General features: G+C 53.6%; 1 protein-coding gene across 3 annotated transcripts in view; it reads left to right on the forward strand.

The window, feature by feature from the left end:
• The window catches only part of ANKRD11 (ankyrin repeat domain containing 11), a 124,181-nt gene that overhangs the window by 19,457 nt on the left and 86,619 nt on the right, over window positions 1-18,105 (forward strand). For 2 of the 3 annotated variants that reach the window (XM_080552139.1, XM_080552140.1), the window contains exon 2: window positions 3,038-3,117. The exons of the other annotated variant lie outside the window; for it this stretch is intronic. The gene's annotated coding sequence lies outside the window, so the exon portion shown is untranslated. The remainder of the gene's footprint in view (window positions 1-3,037; window positions 3,118-18,105) is intronic. 3 annotated transcript variants of the gene reach the window in all.

Genomic DNA, 18,105 nt, shown 5'->3' on the forward strand with positions numbered 1-18,105 from the left:
CGGCTCTTATTACTCCCTGCAGCATGGAGATTGCAAGTAGGACCTTTCTGCATTGTCGATCACATTTAGAAATAACCGGGTTTATAAACCTATGAAAAGCGATTAAAATTGAACGGTGATCCTTTGAAGTGACTGCATCAGTATGGAGGCCTTCGTTCCTCCTTGCGGCCACCGGCCCGTGAAGCTGCCCCCTGCCCGGTGGCCGTGCCCGCTCAGTGTTCGTGGCCCTGCTGGCGCTGCTCGGAGGCCAGCAGCTCCGCGTACTACAAGTGTTTGGTTCCTTTAGGTTCACATCTTGTGATTTATACGGGGCTTGTCAACTTCAAACAGTGACTTCTCTTCTGTAAAGATACGAGATAACCTTTTGTTAAAGAAGTCTGAATTACTCATTCCCAGTTTTTTCGATGACTGCCAGCAGAAGTTGCGCCGCGCGCTGCGGGTGAAGTTTACTGATCTGCCCGGGAGCGCAGCAGTGATCGATAACTAATCATGGGGAATCTGCTGAGGACAGCGCGGGCGGTGTTAAAGAGCAGGAGCTGGGGGGAGGCCCCACCACCCTGAGTTTCCAATGGCCCCAGCTGTTACCCAGTTGCCAAATTACTGCCTGCTAATCTGAGAGCATCACAGAGCCTTGAAAGACTCGGCTGGTTTAGAGCTAGAATCAGGTCTCCTGGCGCACTCAACCACTTGGTGCTTGTGCCGCCATTTCAGCAGGAAGGGAGACGTAACGTTGGCCGCGTTGCGTGGCTTTAGCATGCGCCCGAGTGGCCTGGCTGCGTGGCGAGCTCGCAGGAGTGAGAGCAGGTGCCCTAGTGTGTTGTTTGGGGGATACGTCTTCATCAGTCCAAGGCTGAGACAATTGGAGGGGCAAATCATTAATTTTGTGATTTGCAAATCATTAATTAATTGTGATTTAGGCTTTCAGAAGTGCAGCTTAGTTAGAAATGGAAATGTTGGATACCGCACAGCTGTCGTGCACGAGAACCAAACGCGTGCGATCGGTCGGGTCTTGCCTGTGATCCGTCCGCACGTGGGGCACCGTCTGCTGGAGTGTCTGCAGCACTTCATGGCACGTGGCTTGAAGCCTCGGACAACTTCATAAAAAAAAATAAAGTACACTTAATTGCAAAAGTTACTTGGCTTGGATGTGGTCACTAGCTCCATGTTACAGTACCTAATATATGTTCTGTGTGAGTTATGTAATGAACAAAATCACTGTGCAGGCTAGGCAGCTGGTGTAAGTAGCTCTCCAAAACTGCACCGGCGTGCCGTGGGACGGGATTCCTTGAGCCTTGCACGATGCTTTTGTTCACGATCAGTCGCTACCCACCTGCAAACACCACTGCTGATTTTCCAGATAACGCAGTTGGAGGTTGAGCTTCATTTTTCCCCTTTGGTTGATCTTCTTTACTGTTCCAGTGGATAGCTCTGACTAGAGTTGTGACTTGTATTACGGACAAGAGTACAGAAGGAGTGCGGTAATCGTGCTGGAGAAGGTGCTGGGTCGGCGTCGTTGTGCAAAGAAAGCAAAGCCGGAGATCCCTTCGGTGCCCCACGAGTGGCTTTCCTTGGGACAAGCGTGAGGGAGCTGCGTCTTCCTTCATCTCCAGGGCTTTCCTGGCAGAAAAGAATCAAAGATTGTCATTTGCGTCCTTGTGGCTTGTCCGAAACAGTTCACCTGCTGCAGGATTTCCTTTCTTTGAGTGTTCCTTGGAACAGGGAGAGTGTTCCCCAGTACGGGGAGGCGGGTGGGCTGCGCGGACTGGGGCCCTCTGCCCTTCACAAGGGGCAGCGGGAACGGGAGCGAAGGAGTAAAAGCGGTGCTGTGCTGTGCTTTGCTTTTTTTATTGAAAAGAGCACACTTTGTACTTTGTAGTACCCAATTTGTAACTCTATATTATGTCTTACATAAAATTGCTTGTTGGAAGTTCTCCTTTTAGAAGAAAAGGTAATTTGGAAAAACTCGGTGTTTTCCGCTGCTGGCTGGAGCAGCAGCTCGGTCGCGTGTCCGTCGGCGTGGCGCGGAGACCTGGCGATCCGACGGGATGGGACGGGGGATTTTGGCAGAGGGCGGTTGGTGCCGAAGCCTTTACCGGGCCCGGGCAGAGCAGTACGGCTTTGGCTCGACTCGGGGAGGTCCTGGGGGAGGAAGGTCCAGAGCCTGAGCTTCAGGCTCCGCTTGTCCGAGGCGGACCCTAGCAGCTGTAGCCTGTAGCGTGCCGTTGGCTCCCTGCCTTCTCCAAGTTCCTTCTTGAGCTACTGCTCTGTGGAAGCGTAGCAGGAGCTCTGACAGCGCTGTTACGCACCCAGCGCTCTCTGAAGCTCCGAGTTTTCCCCTTGGAGCACGCTGGCAGTAAGAGCCTGGTGTGTGCAGGCTGCGGTTCGAGGCGGGCAGCAGAAGCTGGGGACGAGGCGTGCTTCGCGCGGGGCTTTGCCCGAGCCCTCCCGTCCCCCTGCTGCAAACCCTCAATGCCCGCAGCGGGCATTTCCCGCTGGGAAAACATTCTCCAGGGGGGCAGCGAGCAAGAGCAGTTTAAAAAAGCTGAAGGAAGAGGTTAGGCTCGTAACAGATTAACTGCTCCTCGGAGCCAGGATCCAAAGGTATGCTCCGAGAGGCGGCTGCGGCCCGCAGAAGCTGCCCGGGAGGTGAATCAGCGGCAGCGCACGCAGCGCTCCGCGGGCAGGTCCTGCTGGTCCGGAGGCTCCCGGCACCCCCACGGCACGGGGACCGGCCCTGCCTGGCCCCAGGAGGCCTGCTCGGCCCCACGGGCTGCTGCGGAAACCTCGAGAGCGGGGAGCTGTCGTGTGCGATCCGAAGGGTGGCTGCAGCTGCAGGACGGGGCTGGTGCTCTCAGCAGCTTTCCGCGGTGGTTTTCCTCCTGTTCGTGCAGGCTTGTTGTCGGAAAGATTATTTCTGGATTAAACGAGGGATTTGTATTTAGCAGCCTTTGGGCACTCCAATGTAGCGTGATTGTTTTTGAATGAAATTAAATTGCGTTTTTTAATTTTTTAATGAAATAATTCCTGTGTTTTTCAGATTGCACAGCGTTTTTGGGACACACCTCTGTTGGATTTTAATATATGTCCTGCTAGCAACAGCTTTCAACTATGGAATCGGTAAATATTTACCTTGCTTCTGTCCAACTCTTCTCTTTTATTACCTAACGAGTGCTTCTGTCCATGCTGATGTTTTTTTAAATTTTCTGTAATTTCTGTGTTTTCTGTAATTTGAAGCAAAATATTGCAGCTTCCATGGAGTAACTTAAATGTTCTGTTAACCAGGATTATTTTATGAAATGCTCCTAGTTGTAAGACGCCCTTTCATTTCCATGGCATTACAAACGTAGCACGTTTCCCTGGAGTGCAGCGGAAGCAAAAGCTCCTCTCCTGCAGGGGCGAGTCCAGCGCTGGGCTGTGGGGGCTCGGCGGTGCTGGGGCTGCTCAGTGTGGATGTCCTCCTGCCTGGGGTCTGTCAGATCCCCTTTCTTTCTCTTGCGGTCAAAATGTGTTTCAAAAAAAGCTGTTGGAAATGCCGGTTTAACAACGTTAGTCTCCTCACGATTAGTATAATCGAATCAGGTGGTGTGTCTGTTTCATTTCGGGCAGGGAAACCTTCAGACGTGCTGAGGCTACGCTTTTCGGTCAGGGTTAGGTTCCGCTTTTTGGTGGCATTAGGAGATGTAGAAAGAATAGGTTATCCCCGAGCGGAATTCAGGGAAAAATCGTGGGTTTGGCCTGAGTGTTGTGAGAGGATGAGGGCTTGGCGCTGTCCTCTGAGCTGGTGGGAAGCGCTAGTTGTGGACGTCACCTTGGTGGCGCGGGGCCGGGTCCTGCTCTCCCTCAGCTCAGCGCTGCGCCCTGTGTCGCGGCTGTGGGGCTCCCTGGAAGGTTGTCCTGTGCGTGTCCTAAGTGTGGTGGATGGAGAAGGCTCTCAGCTTCTGCCCCGGCGCTTTGGGTGCTCGTGTGACCCCTCGGCGCGTGCCGTGATGGGGCTGCCGGTGGTGCGGTTGTCTGTAGGACGCTACAGGCTGGCGTAGGCACACAGGTCTGCTGTATCAGCTGGCTTTGCAAGCTCGTAGGCTTCTTTTGTCCCGGGTTTCGAGGAAAAAACACTGTATTTAGTTTGTCTATAATAATTCCCAGGTATTCAGATGGAGACAAGACATTATTTTAGCATCCCTTGGTGAATATTAGCAGTGGTGGAAGTGTTTCACGGGGAAACAGAACAGACGAGGCGCCGTGACTGTCCCCTGCTGCCATGCAGTAATTGAAGTGCCTCGGGTGCGGGACCCTGTGCTGCAGCGTGCGCTCACCCTTTGATGAGTGCTCTGCAGATCCCTGGAGAACGGAGCTGAATCCGGCGTTGACTGTGAAAGAGGTGGTTCACTACCCATTGTATTGCAGAGTTTGGTGCAAAGAGGTTTCGGTCCGAGTTTCGGTCTAAGTGGTGGTTTGGTTATGGAGTGCAAACCATACCTTTTATACAAGATAGTGTTAATTATTGTAACTTTCATTTATATTTGCAAAATGTGGACAAAATGACTTGCCCCGACAGATGAGAGCACTGGGGTGGGCCGTGTCTCTCGGGCCTTCTTTCGGCATCATTATACCTGCTTCTTGGCCACCAGCAGCTCCCAGTTCTTACTGGGAGCCTGGAGTCCTGCGCTGTGTCCGTGGTGGCTGCCCTCGAGACGAGTGTGCCACACGAGCTTTGCTCCACCTTCAGCCCCTGCTCGCTGCGTGGTTTGTGCTTTGTTTGCGTAAAACCCTGCGCTGTTGCTCGTGGGTCCTGCTGAAACCGCGGCTGGAGAAGCCCGGCGGAGGAAGGCTGGAGATGTGTCGCGACGTGCTGTCGCGCTGCGCAGAATGGGATCGTTGTTTGAGGTCGGGCGTTTCTCCCACTTCTGGAACAAAGACTGGCGCTGCTGTGCGGGTTCCTGAGCCCTGAGAGATCACAGATGAGTGACCTTTTACAATAAAACAATCTTTTATTTGCTGCTCTGCAAAGGCAGGCGGTTGCATTGCCTTAAGTGTGTGTTGGTGGGGGTCTCGCTGCGCTGTTCTTGGCCTGAGCTGCTGGGACGCGGGGCATGGTGGGGGCTCTCCAGTGCGGGCTGGCCTGCTGAGCTCTGAGACGGTGACCTGCTGCTGCTGCCTCCCGAGGAGAGCTTGTGCCGCGTGCTTGGCTTCTGTCCCCGAGGCTGCCGGGGGGGGACACCTGTGGATGGAAATGCAGGGGGCACAAAAGCGGACTCGGTGAGGTTGGGGTTTGTTTTTACCCTGCCTAAAGCACCACGTGCCCCAATGTGTGCTGCGAGGGGCGTTGGGTGGGCTCCCTGCTGGTGGAGACCGGGGAGCCCAGTCTTTGGGGCTTAGTCCCCGGGAGGTGGCCTGTATCCTCCCCTCCCCAACTGCTCCCGTGGCTGTTGTGATGTTGTGCTCTTAACCAGATCAGCAAGGTATTCTGCAAGGTATTCAGAGGTTTATGGGGATTGTTTGGGGCAGCTGGGGGAGCAGAAATAGTGTGCTGCGTCTGGGGAGGGGCAGAGGGCCTCTTCCACCGCAGGAAGTGTGATGAAAGTCCGAGATTTCTCCATCGTGGTGGACGGCTCCGTATTGCAAAACGCAGGAGTTGCTGCAAAGCCTGTACCTTCGGTTCTCCAAACGACGCTCGGTTTCCTCAGCGTCCTGTGGTGATAAAGCAGAGGGCCCGTCTAGGTGGAGGAACGGAGCTGGGGTGGGTGCCTGAGGTGCCGGCGCCACGTAGCCGAAATATGGGAGCCCCAGCAATAAGGCAGAGCGCTTCCTGCGGAACCGTTCCGCTTGAAGCAAGCGAGGGTCCCCACGTCAGCTTCTCGCTGCTTGCTTACAGCAAGGACCCACTGCGTTACACCGGGTGAACTCGGGGGCTCGGTCCCCACGTAGGAGCTGGCAGCCGGAGCCGTTCGCGCTCTCCGAACGCCTTCACTCGGGCGGTAGAGGGTCAAGGCTTTCGCGGAGCAGCAGAGAGGGCGCAGGGGCTTCTGGTGGCGGTTTTGGCGCTGGCATTTTACAGAGTTCACAACGAATACGTAGGTGTACGATTAAAAGAATGAATAAGGTAGTGCTGCTAAACAGAATTGCTTTTTCAGAGCTGGAGCCTTGCCTTGTTCTGACCTCCCGAGAAGGATACAATTGTAGAGCCGAGGCCGGTAGTGGAAAAGCAATTACAGTACATGCTTCCAGAATTGAATTGTCCTCTGAAAGTCAGATGCTACAATAATGGCAGCGTTGTTTAGATGGAATGTGACTTTGTTTAACTGTTTCAAAACATAAATAAATAAAAAAAAATACTAAACTTGGTGATAAATAGTTCCCAGTTTTGGGGGAGCCCAAGAGCTCCCCTACATTGATGTCCCTGCCTGGGGCAGGTGGGCTTCAGTAGGCCCCGGCCCTTCTTGCACCCCGTAATGGCCAGCACTGCGATGAGATACGCACATGAGTCGAATTCAAGCTCAGTGTTTGAAGTCCTATCTTTGCCGTAAGCTGAGGTGGCTTTCTTGTGAGCCGAGGTTTCTTCGTGGGTCACAGGGATGCGAGCTTCTGGACACAGCGCTGCTGCGACCTGCAGAAACGAGCTTTAAAATCCTTCCCCGCCCCAGTGAAAAAGCCGGATTTTCAGATGTGATCTCAGCATAAGCATTTGATTTGAGTGTTTGAATTGCTGCTGTTACAGTCCCCTGCATTTTATCAGGATTTGTTAAATTGCGAATGTTACTCACATGCCATTTTTGGCAGCTGCCACCTACACGCCCTCAATTTGAGCGCACCTTTTAGGAGCAGTGTAGGTAGGGAGGCTCCTCTCTCGCATGTCAGATGTTGGTGAGCGGAGCGCTCACATTAATTCCCTCTCAGGAACCTTTCCACTGCTAATAAGCTCGCCTGGCACACGCGCGTAGCAGAGCATCTTTAACGAACAGGTTTGAACCGAGCAGGAGCGTCTGAGACATGCGGTGTTGGACTTGTTCTTCGGGTGCAGATCAGGTCTGTGCGCGCCGTGACACAGAAGGAGGTTCTAGCAAGAACAACCCACAACCAAATACAGCGCTTCTTTCTTCCTCGTGTTCTCTTTCGAGCTGGATAAAGCCTTTGCTGTAAATACCTAAAGAGAATGAAAATAGACTTTTTTGACTCTCCTTGGTTTCGAGTAATTTTATTTTCATGAAGGGGCTGTGCTCTGACCACGACAATCCTCGCTTAAAAAATATATATGCTTTTAGGTTAGGATTTAGTGGCTGTATCAGCTAATGTGCTCTACCCTCAGGAATCACAGCTGTGTTCAGGAGCACGTTCATTACAGCAGGCTTCTAACGGGGAGGGCGCACCAGTCGTTACCTCCAGACATGAGGCTGCTTCTTCCACGCGGGGAAGTTCCTGCGAGGTGCACGGGCACGGTGACGCATCGGTGGCAGGATTTTGGGGAGGTTCTCAGCACGCGAAGCTGCCGGTCCCCGCTTGCATCGTTGTGCTACCAGCGGTGTTCCTGTGGGAGACCTTTCCAAAAGCAGGAGCGCTCCGAGGAGCCTCACGCCTTGAGGACTCGCTGCAGAAGCCAGGTGCGGCGCTTGGAGCGGCTGCTGCGTTCGCTGCCGTCTCTGCTGCTTGCCTGGCGTAGCCCCGGCACGCGGCCTGGAGCGAAGTTGTGGTCGGTGCCCTGCGAGGTGACGCTCTGGGCGTGAGCTGCCGGGCTTTGGAGTGGAATAGCAGGATTGCACCAAGCGCGGCCGGAGTCGCTTGTTTGCAGGAGATATCCATCACGCCGTGATTAAGCGCAGATGATGCGTTTGGCAGCAAGAGGTGCGCAATCTGTTCCTCCCCTAAGGAGCCTGCAGACCACGGGCCTGCTGATAAGACCGGGCTCCCTCTTGTATTTCTTGAATGAATAATGGCTCGGGGCGTTTGCCTTCCCTCATCTTTCGCTCTTTGAAATAATAGTTCAGTTGTTCCCCGGGTGGTTTTCCCATTCGACCTCCTCCGTTCTGTGAATTCTTGGCGTTCTGGGTTGTGTGTTGGTGTCGCGTGCGTGCCGAGGGACTCGGGCACGTTGAGCGGAGCGGCCGCGCACCTGGTGGGCTGGTGGTCCTCGTGCCGTGGTGGGGACTGGTGGGAGCCTCGTGTGCGAGAGGCTTCGGCTGGGTGCAGGGGGGGTAACAGGCAGGTGCAGCCCCTCCGCCCCTGCCTGCTCGTAAAAGGGGGGGATTGCTGTTGTTGTAAGCAGCATCATTATTTCTGTGCCATAGTTAAATTCTTGATGAAGCTCCAATTTTAGAAGAATGGGACAACAGGGGCTGAAACCTGCAGGCTCAGCCTAATTCATTGCTGGCTTAATTAGATGCTTGAGAACTCAGGTATTCCGACAGCTTTTCCAGCTCCGCGTGTTATCCCTGTATTTTAGCAGCTTGGACTTATCCAGCAGAAACTCAAGGAGAGCTTCACTGAGATCATCTGGCAAGTTAAGGCTTTTTAGTTGCTTTGATCTTGGGCTGAGCCTGGCCGGGCTGGTGTCTTCCAGGTGTGAAGGTAGCAGGGAGAGGGGGACAGCAGGCGTCTCGCTGGGGACCCTCCTGTCCTTGGACGTGGCGTTGTCCGGGTGGGCAGGCGCCCGATCGTGGGGGCCTCGTGGGGCAGCAGCTACAGAAAGCAGCGGCAGCATGGGCACAAGCGAAACCAGGTGGGTTCAGGAGCCTGGCGGCACCGGCTGGAGCTCTCCGCTCGCCCCAGGGCGGGCGTCTCGGCTGGAGCGGCTTCAAGTCTAGAATTCACAGCAGACTTTGGAAGCTCACCTTTGGGGGCGGGAGCCTGCGAAGTTGTCAATACTATTGCCTGTAGCCATCTGTTCCTGCCGCGAAGTCGCTGCAAAAATCACTCACATTCTTTGTGTTTCGGAGGAGCCGGGGTGTAAATTCTCTCCCTTGTTTGTCCCTTGCGACGAGGGAGCACGGAAAAACGACGTCTCCAGCGCTGGAAAGGCAAAACTGCCTTCTTTAGTCTCTCATCTAAATTTATTTGGAATTTAAATTCAAATGGCTCCCGATATTTGAGGTTACTTCAGAGCACAATAGCTATTTCGGATTAAGTCGATGCATGGGTCTCCCTTATCAAACAGGAATGTTCTTGTGCAACTTCACCTTTCTGGGTTAACCGCCCCTGAGAGCGAGGAGACGGTAGGCATGCCTACGACTTATTTTAGGAAATTGCCACTGCAAATGAATGTTGTTTGCCTTCGCAAGGAAAACCGGTGATGGCTTTTCGTTTTGTTCACTTACTTCTTTTTTGTCAAAGTGAATTAATAACCCACGTGGGCTGGATCTGTAGCTCTGGTGTGTGGTGGCTGCTGGTGGCAATGAGGGTCGTGGGGACAGCGGCGTGCCGGGGCCGCTGCCATCCTGGAGGACGGGGACAGGGGAAACAGCTTCTGTGGTGGGACGGACGTGCTGCACCCCGTGTCCGCAGCTGGGGCTTCGCTTCCAGGGTGAAGTCGCGGAGTCAGAACAGGCTGACATCAAATAGACACACGACGATATTTGGGACGTGAGGTCTTACTCGCTGGGATTGTCTTCGGTGCTGTCCCACAGCCGGCGGGTGATGCCGTGCTTAGTCCTGGAGGACTTCGCAGCCCGAGGACAGGTGCTCCTCAGGGGTTTTCCCCTCTTCTTACTGCACCCCTGGCGTTCAGCGCGCTCCTTTCGGTGCCTGCCCAAACAGCAGGGCCTCTGTCTGAGGGCTCTGGCCAGCGGCCGTGCAGCTCCCCAGCCCTGCGCCCTCTGCCCGCTCAGCAGCCGTCTCGTCCGGTCTGCAGGAGCAGGAACTGCCTTTGGAGCTTCAGCTCGATGCCTGCGCGCGGGCTCTCACCGTACGCCGAAGCACGGTGACGTGTGCCCGCAGCGTTCCGGCCGTAGCACGTGAGCAGCGCTCGGCCGAGTGCCGACGCCAGGCTGCCGGGGGGGAAAAGCTTGGGGCCTCCTCCTCGGAGGTGAATGTGGAGGGATGAGCTCCTTCATTTTGGTCGTCCGTACCCACTATGTGACTTCTCAGGGTTTGGCGGTGTCAGGGTGCGAAGGTCGGTGTCCAAGGGCTCTGGTTACTCTCTGGTTACTCTCAGCCTTGCTGCTGGAGTCCCGTAAGAGCTGTACTTCCTTTCTGTGTCACCTAGTCAGAAGAAAATTATTTTGTTGTCTTCAGTAGTTTCTACCTCATTCTTGTAGTCTTGCCAATATCCTGTATTTGTTTTTTACAGGAAGCCTCTCAACTTTTTCTTAATTGGAGTTAAGTGCCGTGATAGAAATGCACATTTTGGTTGGAGATAATGTAGGAAATAAATACTCACAGAAATTTATTTTAAGTTAGTGGAAAAACATTCAGTGGAGAGCTTTGCTTTGGAGCTTGGAGCTGTGAGATTTTTCGTGAAGGCTTCCTTTGCTGTTGGGCAACTCTAAAGGAAGCAACTCTGCTGCTCCTGAGTTAGCTTGAGCAAGCAACCGCAGAGGCTGATAGTGAGCCAGTGGGTGATATATTGTAGATGGTATTAATTAGCAGCGTGACACAGATTTAGTGCTGTACGAGAGTTATGAGGAACCAGAGAACCAAATGACAACAGGTAGTAAATAACTGGACAAAATAAAATCACGAAAACAAGTATATTACGAAAAAATCCTGCGTCTTTTTCATGTCAGCAGCTAGAACTGCACCTGGCCCTAGCAGCTGGCCAGTCCTGATTTTTTTTCCCTCCAGTTTTTCATGGTGCTTTTAAACTGCCTAAAGGGAGATCTCTGTCTAAGGGAGCTGGTAGCGGGGAGGCAGCGGCAGCTCTGCGCTCTGCATGCAGCGCGGTTCCCTTCCTCCTCCAGCGTCTTGGGTTCCCAGTGAGGAGGACCTGGAGGTGAATGCTGCTTGTTTTGCTTATGCTGGGAGAAGAAAACAGCGGTGTACCCTTTGCTCTGGTTAAAGGTTCGGTAACTGTCCTCCTGCCCTTGACCCCATGATCTCGCTGAAGGTAGGAAAGCTTTACAGCACGGCACCAGGCGCACACGGGCGGCTCGGTGCGCGCACACGGCTTTAAATGTCTGCTACAAGGGCATCTGTGCTGGGAGCCGAAGCGTGGATTGCTGCAGCAAAATATCTGTTACTGGGGCTTATTCCCGTGGTCTGGAAGGAATGTGGGACGGGGACCAAGAGAGGTTTGCATCCGAGTCCCGCGTGGCACTGTGTGTCTGCCGGGGTGAGAGGAATGCGGGCTGACACCTCCCCTCCCACAGCAGTCCCCGGAGCTGTTTAATCTATTTTTCATACTTGCGAAACCGCACCAAGCTTTGAGACACTCCTGCGTGAGCTTAGGCTGCGATGAGCAAGAGGATTAATTAGATCTTCGGGACAGATAACTAGAGCAATGGGTTGTGCATAATAGCAGCCTGGAATTCCAGTGATGTGTTTGCGAGGAGCTGTGCAACGTGCGTGCCTTGGCTGCAGCACCGGCGTTTCCCAACCTTGCGTGCCCAAATGCCCCTGGGCACTGGGGCAAAATTTAGTAAGCAAATCATGTGAACAGAAAGCTCGGCTTGCTGGGTTTGCGCACGCCGAAACAGCCGTCAGGGCCGCGCTCAGCCGCCCGTCTGGTCGCCCGCTTGCTGGTGGCTTCCACGTGCCGGGCCAGCAGCCGGCAGTTTGGGTCCCGCCGAGGTGCTGCTGCAGATCTGCTTGGTGTTCGCCGGTGCGAGGCTAAGGAATACCCAGCCTCAACGCAGACTGCGAGGAGAGGGAGCTCTTTGCCGTCACACGACCCGCCTGCTCCCAGCGGGGCTGCAGAAGTTCCGGCTCCTTGCAGAGGGCCGCGGCGCTGGTGCCGCGCTCGCCACGAGGAGACGGCGGCTTGAGGCTGGTGTCGTGGCAGGGAATGCCCTGTTCAGGGAATGTTCCCTTAAAACAACAACAAAACCCGCGCAGGTGTGTTCTTCCCTGTGTGGAGCTTTCCTTTGTCCGCAGAAATAGTTCCTGCATCCATGTTTGATTTACAGTAGCTCAGAGGAATGAGGAAAACGCTGGGCTATTTTTGCGTAGTCCTTGTTAAATGTCTTTGGATCAACTCTTGGATAAAAACGAGGAGGACAGAGTGTACTGGGCAAAGAAGTAATAATGTATTTTTTGTTAAAACCATAAGTGCTCACGGCTTTAGCATTTGAAGGTGAAAACTGGAGGAGTCTGTCAGACACCCCCGAGTGATTGTAGTCGCCGTTTGCTCATTCCAGTTCCTTTTCTGCCATGGTTTGTCGCAGCTTTGCCCCTTGATACAGACGTTTTTATTTTAAAAATCTGCGTTTCTGACGATGACGATGAAGAGCCGTGCTCTGGAGCTTGGGAGGAAGCCTGGGTGTTGGTCAGGCCATGGTCCTGTGCAGGCTGTAATTAAAAGGTGTTGAAAGAGGGCGCAAAGTTGGATTTTTTTCCTGTTGAAAATCTTGGGGATGCCAGGGAAAGGGACTCGATTCGGGTGCTTTCTGCTGGGTGAATGGGAATCTAGGCTTCACCTCCCTGCATTGGCCTAGTTATGAAGCCCTTGCCTATAAACATCTACTAAAGTAGCTGAGAGTCCAGAAATTAATTAGAATTGCAGAGCAGCGTATGCTTTTCTGCAGAGCCACCTTGAATTTAGACATTAAAGGATGGTGATAAATCAGATAAACTGGGTAGAATATATATTCGACTGTGCTATAAACCTTCTTTATTACTCAGGAATTAATTGATGACTTTTGACTTTTTTTCCTCCTACTCAGCCATACTTTCACAAGGTATAATTAAAAAAAAAAAAGCTATAGTTTTACTTTTTGTTAAACTCTGCTGTTGTTGAACTATGTGTGGTTTGGACTTCAGCCCTCCAGAATGTTGGCAGCAGTTCCTGTCTGGAAAGAAACGGTAATTCTTTCGGGGTTGAAAAATGGGGAAGGAAAGATCCATGTGCATGGAGATGATTTAAAGCAGAAGAAGTCAATAGACATGTTGATAGATCTATACACACACACACTAAAGTTTAATATAGAAAGTTCCTAATTTTTGTTCTTGTTGGTTTTCCTTATTTTTAGTTTATTGTAGAAAATCCTATGTTTAAACTCTTCATGTGAAGCTCTCTGCAATAGCTGAAATTGCAGCAATTGCAACCACCAAAATGTAAACGTTGTATTTGAATTCAGCTGCAAGGACAGGAAAGTGAACTTAACACCAGCTGCTCTGCTTTTTGCCCGAAAGCCTGAGCGCGGACCAGGTCACCGTGCCTTCCCTCCGCCTGCTCGTGCCCTCGCAGGGCTCGGAGCCGAAGGCGCCGGTCCTCATACGTTGCTGCGAGGGCTGGGCTGAAATTTGGAGACCATATCAGCACGGTACGTGTGAGCTGCTGCACCTCTGGTCCTGGCTACTGATGCACGCCGCTGATGGTGTTGGTGTCCCGTAAGGGGATGTGAGCAGCCGGCCACTTGCGGCCTGTGAAATGACATCAGGGCGAAATAACGTGCAGCAGCACCGGGGGCTCGGTGGCACCGCTCTGCGGGGCTGTGCCGGCGCTTCTGCTTTTGTTTCCGCAGCAGGCGTGTTTATGGAAATAGATGCGTGCGTACACAGGCTGAAAAGGGAAACGTCTGCTGCTTTCGGCCAGGAGAATTGTCTTTGATCTTTTTCCTGGGCACGTTAAGACTCTGCTAACAGCGGCCTTGCAGCTCTTGTGCCGGGCAGATCGCTGCCTCGCCGGTGCTGGAGGTGAGCGTGCATTCAGCATCCCTTCAGGCTGGGCTCCCCCTCTACGGGGCCATACTCAGCCCTGGCCCTGGCTCCATCCCAGGGCTGTCAGGGCATCCTTGGGGCTGCCACGGCCCCGGCCCCTGAGCTCCTCCGCGTTGTGTGTCCTCTGCACGCCCTGGCAGCTCGCTCTGTTAGTGCGAGGCTCCCGGGGAGAGATGGTCACGTCCACATCTGCCGGGCATTCCCCGACAGAAATACAGACAGCAGCTTTCTCAGCTACTCATCTCAAAAGAATTACGTTCTTGTGGGAATCTGTGCGAACGCAGGACCAGGCTCCTAGCCTTGCAGTGCTGACTTCGTGCTGTTTATTTTCGTTCCCCAGGCAGCCCAGCTTTGTTCCCCTGCACGGGTGACCGGGGGACGGCGGTGTCCCCGCACGTGCGGTGCCTGCGGCCGCGCTCTGCTCGCAGCGGGGCTGGGGGCCTGCAGTGGGTCCACAGGAGAAGCAGCTTCACGGGGGCTGCTTTTTCATCACTTTCAGTCCTGCACCATGGGGGCTTGCCCCCTTTGAAGAAAGCAGATGTGAAACCATTGGGGAGTGAGAGGTGAGGGGGTGTGTGCCCTTCAAAAGGGGGAAAAGTCGGGACCTGCTTTCTCTGCAAGGACTGGAGGCCAGTAGCTCTGGGCTAGAACCATTTCAACAACCTCTCGGGCAGGGCAGAGATGCAGATGTCGCCGTGGTTGGGGTTTAGTCGCCCCCTTTACACCTTCGTGACTTCAGACAGCTGATGGGGCAAGGCGGCACTGAAGTGCTTGAACAAGGAATGTGTCTGGAAGTGGCCAGTGGTCATTCTGGCAGATCCTCGAGACCAAAGCTGCTATTGTTTTTCTCTTCGTTAAACAACAGTCGAGCTCACGCTGTGGCTTTTTTCTTTTCAATTGCAGTATAATGTTAGCTTTTATATATCCCGCGGGCCCACACCCGGGCGTGTGGTGGGCCAGCACACAGATGCATTGTTCGGGGTCCGGCATTCCAGGGAGATCAAATGCTCCGTGCCCTGCATCAGCTGCACATCTGAAACTGCTAAATCCTCCGGTCCTCCTCCCGGATCCAGGTGCCATGCAATTACTGGGTTAAAGGCAGCAAGAGCTGCTGCTTCCAGGTCCTTTCTGTTTAATTCTGCCTGCTTTGATTCACTACAGCTGGTGGAACAGTTAGACTTGGTTCAGGCATGTGTGGAAGAGAGCTCATTTCATGCTTGGAATTGTAATTATGTTCTTTTCTTTCAAGCTGCCAGCAGTAAAAGATGTCTTCCAGTGTGTATTATCTAAATAAGCTGTAGTGTTTAAATGTTTTCTTATTTCATTTTAAGAACGTGGCAAAATAAATTGTGCTTACTCTTCTAGTTTTCGTTCTGGAGCAACTAATCCCCGTAGCCCCGTTCCGCCGTGCAGGCGTGCTTGGCCCTCAGTCAGCCACGTCGTGCTGCCCGTCCACGGACCTGCGGGCACTGCCCCGACTCGGCTGGCGCTGGTGTCCCCTCTGGGGCACGTCGAGGGCAGTGGGAACCTGGTGGCTGCCGTCTGGGCCACCCCGCTCACCTCCTGTGCTTGTTATCATATCAGCTGATGAGTTTTAGCGAGCTTGAGACTGCTCGATACATGTGAGCAAGAGAGCACGGTGAAGACATCAGGTCTTTTTGTGGTGGCCTTTCCCATGCCCAGGTTTGCTACGTTAACTGATCTTTTTCCACGTGCCTGTCAGTAGCAGGTGCTCCCCGGTGACTGCAGCCCGTCGGGGGCCCGCGGGCGCGATGCCGCAGGTAGGCTTCCACGTCTCACTCCCAAAACCCTCGGCTGCTTGCGGGGAGCACAGACCCCAAACCTGAGCACAGCCGGTTTTTAGCTTGTGCAGATGTATCTGCGCCTCGGACTTCAGTGCCGTGGTGCTCAGCACCTGTTGCCTCTCCTCTCTTTTTCTAAACTTCATTTTTCACGTGGTGTCAGAGCCTTCCCTGGAGGACTGTTCCTTCGGAGCCCACCCTCCCGGCGCTGCAGGCAGGAGGAGCGTGTTCCTGCTCCCGAAGGCAGCTTCGTTCCTCTTCCCCTTACGTCCTGGAGCCCTGTTGACCTCAGGGGGTAGCTGGCATTGGGTGTTTGGGGTTGTTCTGCTGTGGGATGCTTGAAGGCAGCTGTCAGCCACCGCGTTGGCTCCTTTAGGTAGGGGAAGGGCTTCCCTGCACATCATCCCAGCGCACAGCTCTTCCTCGTGTGTCCTTCAGTACAGAGTCCTGTCTTGGGCTCTCTGCGTGCGCTGTGACCCAGGCAAGTTGCTTCAGAGCCGAATTTGTGCTCTGGCCCTGGGCTTTTGACTTCCTCGCAAAGATAAACGTGGTTCTTAGACCCAGCTGTTGCAGCTTCTCTCTGATTTTGGGTGTCTGGAGTCAGCACTCCGATCTGCTTTCCCGTGTCTCTGGAGTCTGTCTGCTCATCTTGTGGTCTGGAGATGAGAGTGCCTGATAGCCATTTCGGTGTCTCCGTGATTGACTGGAAGTCACAGTGGATAAATCTTTCATGATTGGAAACCACTTAAGCCACGAGGTGGCTGATGATCGCTGGTTATTAGTGGAGAGGTTCTACCAAACAATCAGGGAAAATTGAGTGGCGGGGCGTATAATTTATGACTTCATCCCAGCACTGTGGGGCAAGTCAGTGAGAATCGAAACAGTGGAAGAATTATATTTGACAGATATTTTAAAGAATGACTCCAGTTAGTGTCATTTATTGCTGGAATGTGTGGACAGATCCCGAGTCAAAGCCAGATACGAAAGAGCATGCAAGAAAATGGAAATGCGGTATGTGGCCAAAGGCTTGCGAATTTTCTCACAATGGGCAAAAAGAATGCTCCGAGTTGTTCTTTTTCTTTTTTTTAAGGCATTCTCCTTTGATAATAAAGTTTACAGATCCTACTTAGTGTTTGTTGAAATCCCTGCCTGAAGGGGATTTGTTGGGGCTCACAATTGAGCGGGGCCTCTGCTGCGTCTAAGGCGATATCGACACACGGAGGAGAGCAGTTAGAGGAACTTCTGGAACGTTCTGGAAATTAACTTTCTTGCATCTTAATGACTGTGGAAATGACCTATGAAATTGTCTCTAGGTTTACCTTTAAATTTTTGCCTAGCAGTGACGTGGCATGGGAAAGGTCTGTTGCCCTTTGCTACTAAACGTACCTGGGCAGAAGTCTCCCTGCTGCTCAGCGCAGTTGTATCGTCCTCCGTGCATGGCAGCTGACTGCGGATAACTCTAGAGAAGTTCTAGAAAAATTCCCTTTTTTCAGATGTTTCATAGTGGTAACGCCTCTGCAAGCGCTAATCTCTCGTGCCACGGTTTGGCACTCGCCCCGGCTCCCGGCAGGGGTTTCTCAGCTAATCCCCGTCTATTTTGCTTTACCTTGCATCGGTTCCTGACCACAGCCCGGCACCGTTTGCGGGTTTCTGCCCGGCTTGGGGCACACCAGAGGCCTCGGCACCTGCCCGGGGGTTAACACGGGGCGGCCGAGTCCCTCGGGGTGTTCCTGCAGCACCCGCGCCTGTTGCTTCGTGCGGCGGGGCTGCGGCACCGCGCTGCTGCCTCGCGGCCCTGGGGACAGGGAGGCGTTGGGTTCGGATGCAGGATTTCCTGACGTGAGCAGCGGCTTTCGGAGGGAGGCGGCAGATGTTCTCGCTTCAGCCCGAGCATGACAGCTACTGGAGGAACAGCTGTCTCCTCGCTGCCGTCGTCCCCAGACGCGGCCATGCTCGAGAGCCCGGCGGAGCCAGGTAGGCTCGTGCTCGCTGTGACCGCCTGCCCTGGGGGTCTGGTTGGGCCTGGCAGGGTTGTCCTGATGGAAATTGGAGTCCTCGTGTTGGAAGTGGCTACGTGAAATCGCCGTCCTTGTGTTGGAATTCACTGCGTGAAATCGCTGTCCTTGTGCTGGTGAGGGTTGTCCCAAATCAGCCTCCCGCTTCCTTCCGCATTAGTACGCGAAAACTTTGGGTGAAAGGAAGAACTCCAAACTTCACTCTTTTGTGGTACTTGTCCTGTTGCTCACCCTCCTGACCCACGCACCCGTCCACGTTGTGCACATGAGGATGCAGAGCCGCGGGCCTGCCTTAGGGCTGCGTGTTGTGGGCTGCGAGCGCATCGCCGCGTGGACCCAGGTGGTGCGGGGTGAGCGAGACTGCTGGGTTTAGTCCCGGTTTTGGAACTGAAGTCCTTCGGGACTAAAGTTTGCTGCCAAGTCTCTGGCAGACCCAAAGGGGAGGGAAGGAGAAAGCCTTCAGTAACAAAACACTTGATTACTTC

The sequence above is a fragment of the Anser brachyrhynchus genome, assembly GCF_964034855.1.
Source record: "Anser brachyrhynchus genome assembly, chromosome: 12".
In the NCBI taxonomy this organism is placed as follows: domain Eukaryota; kingdom Metazoa; phylum Chordata; class Aves; order Anseriformes; family Anatidae; genus Anser; species Anser brachyrhynchus.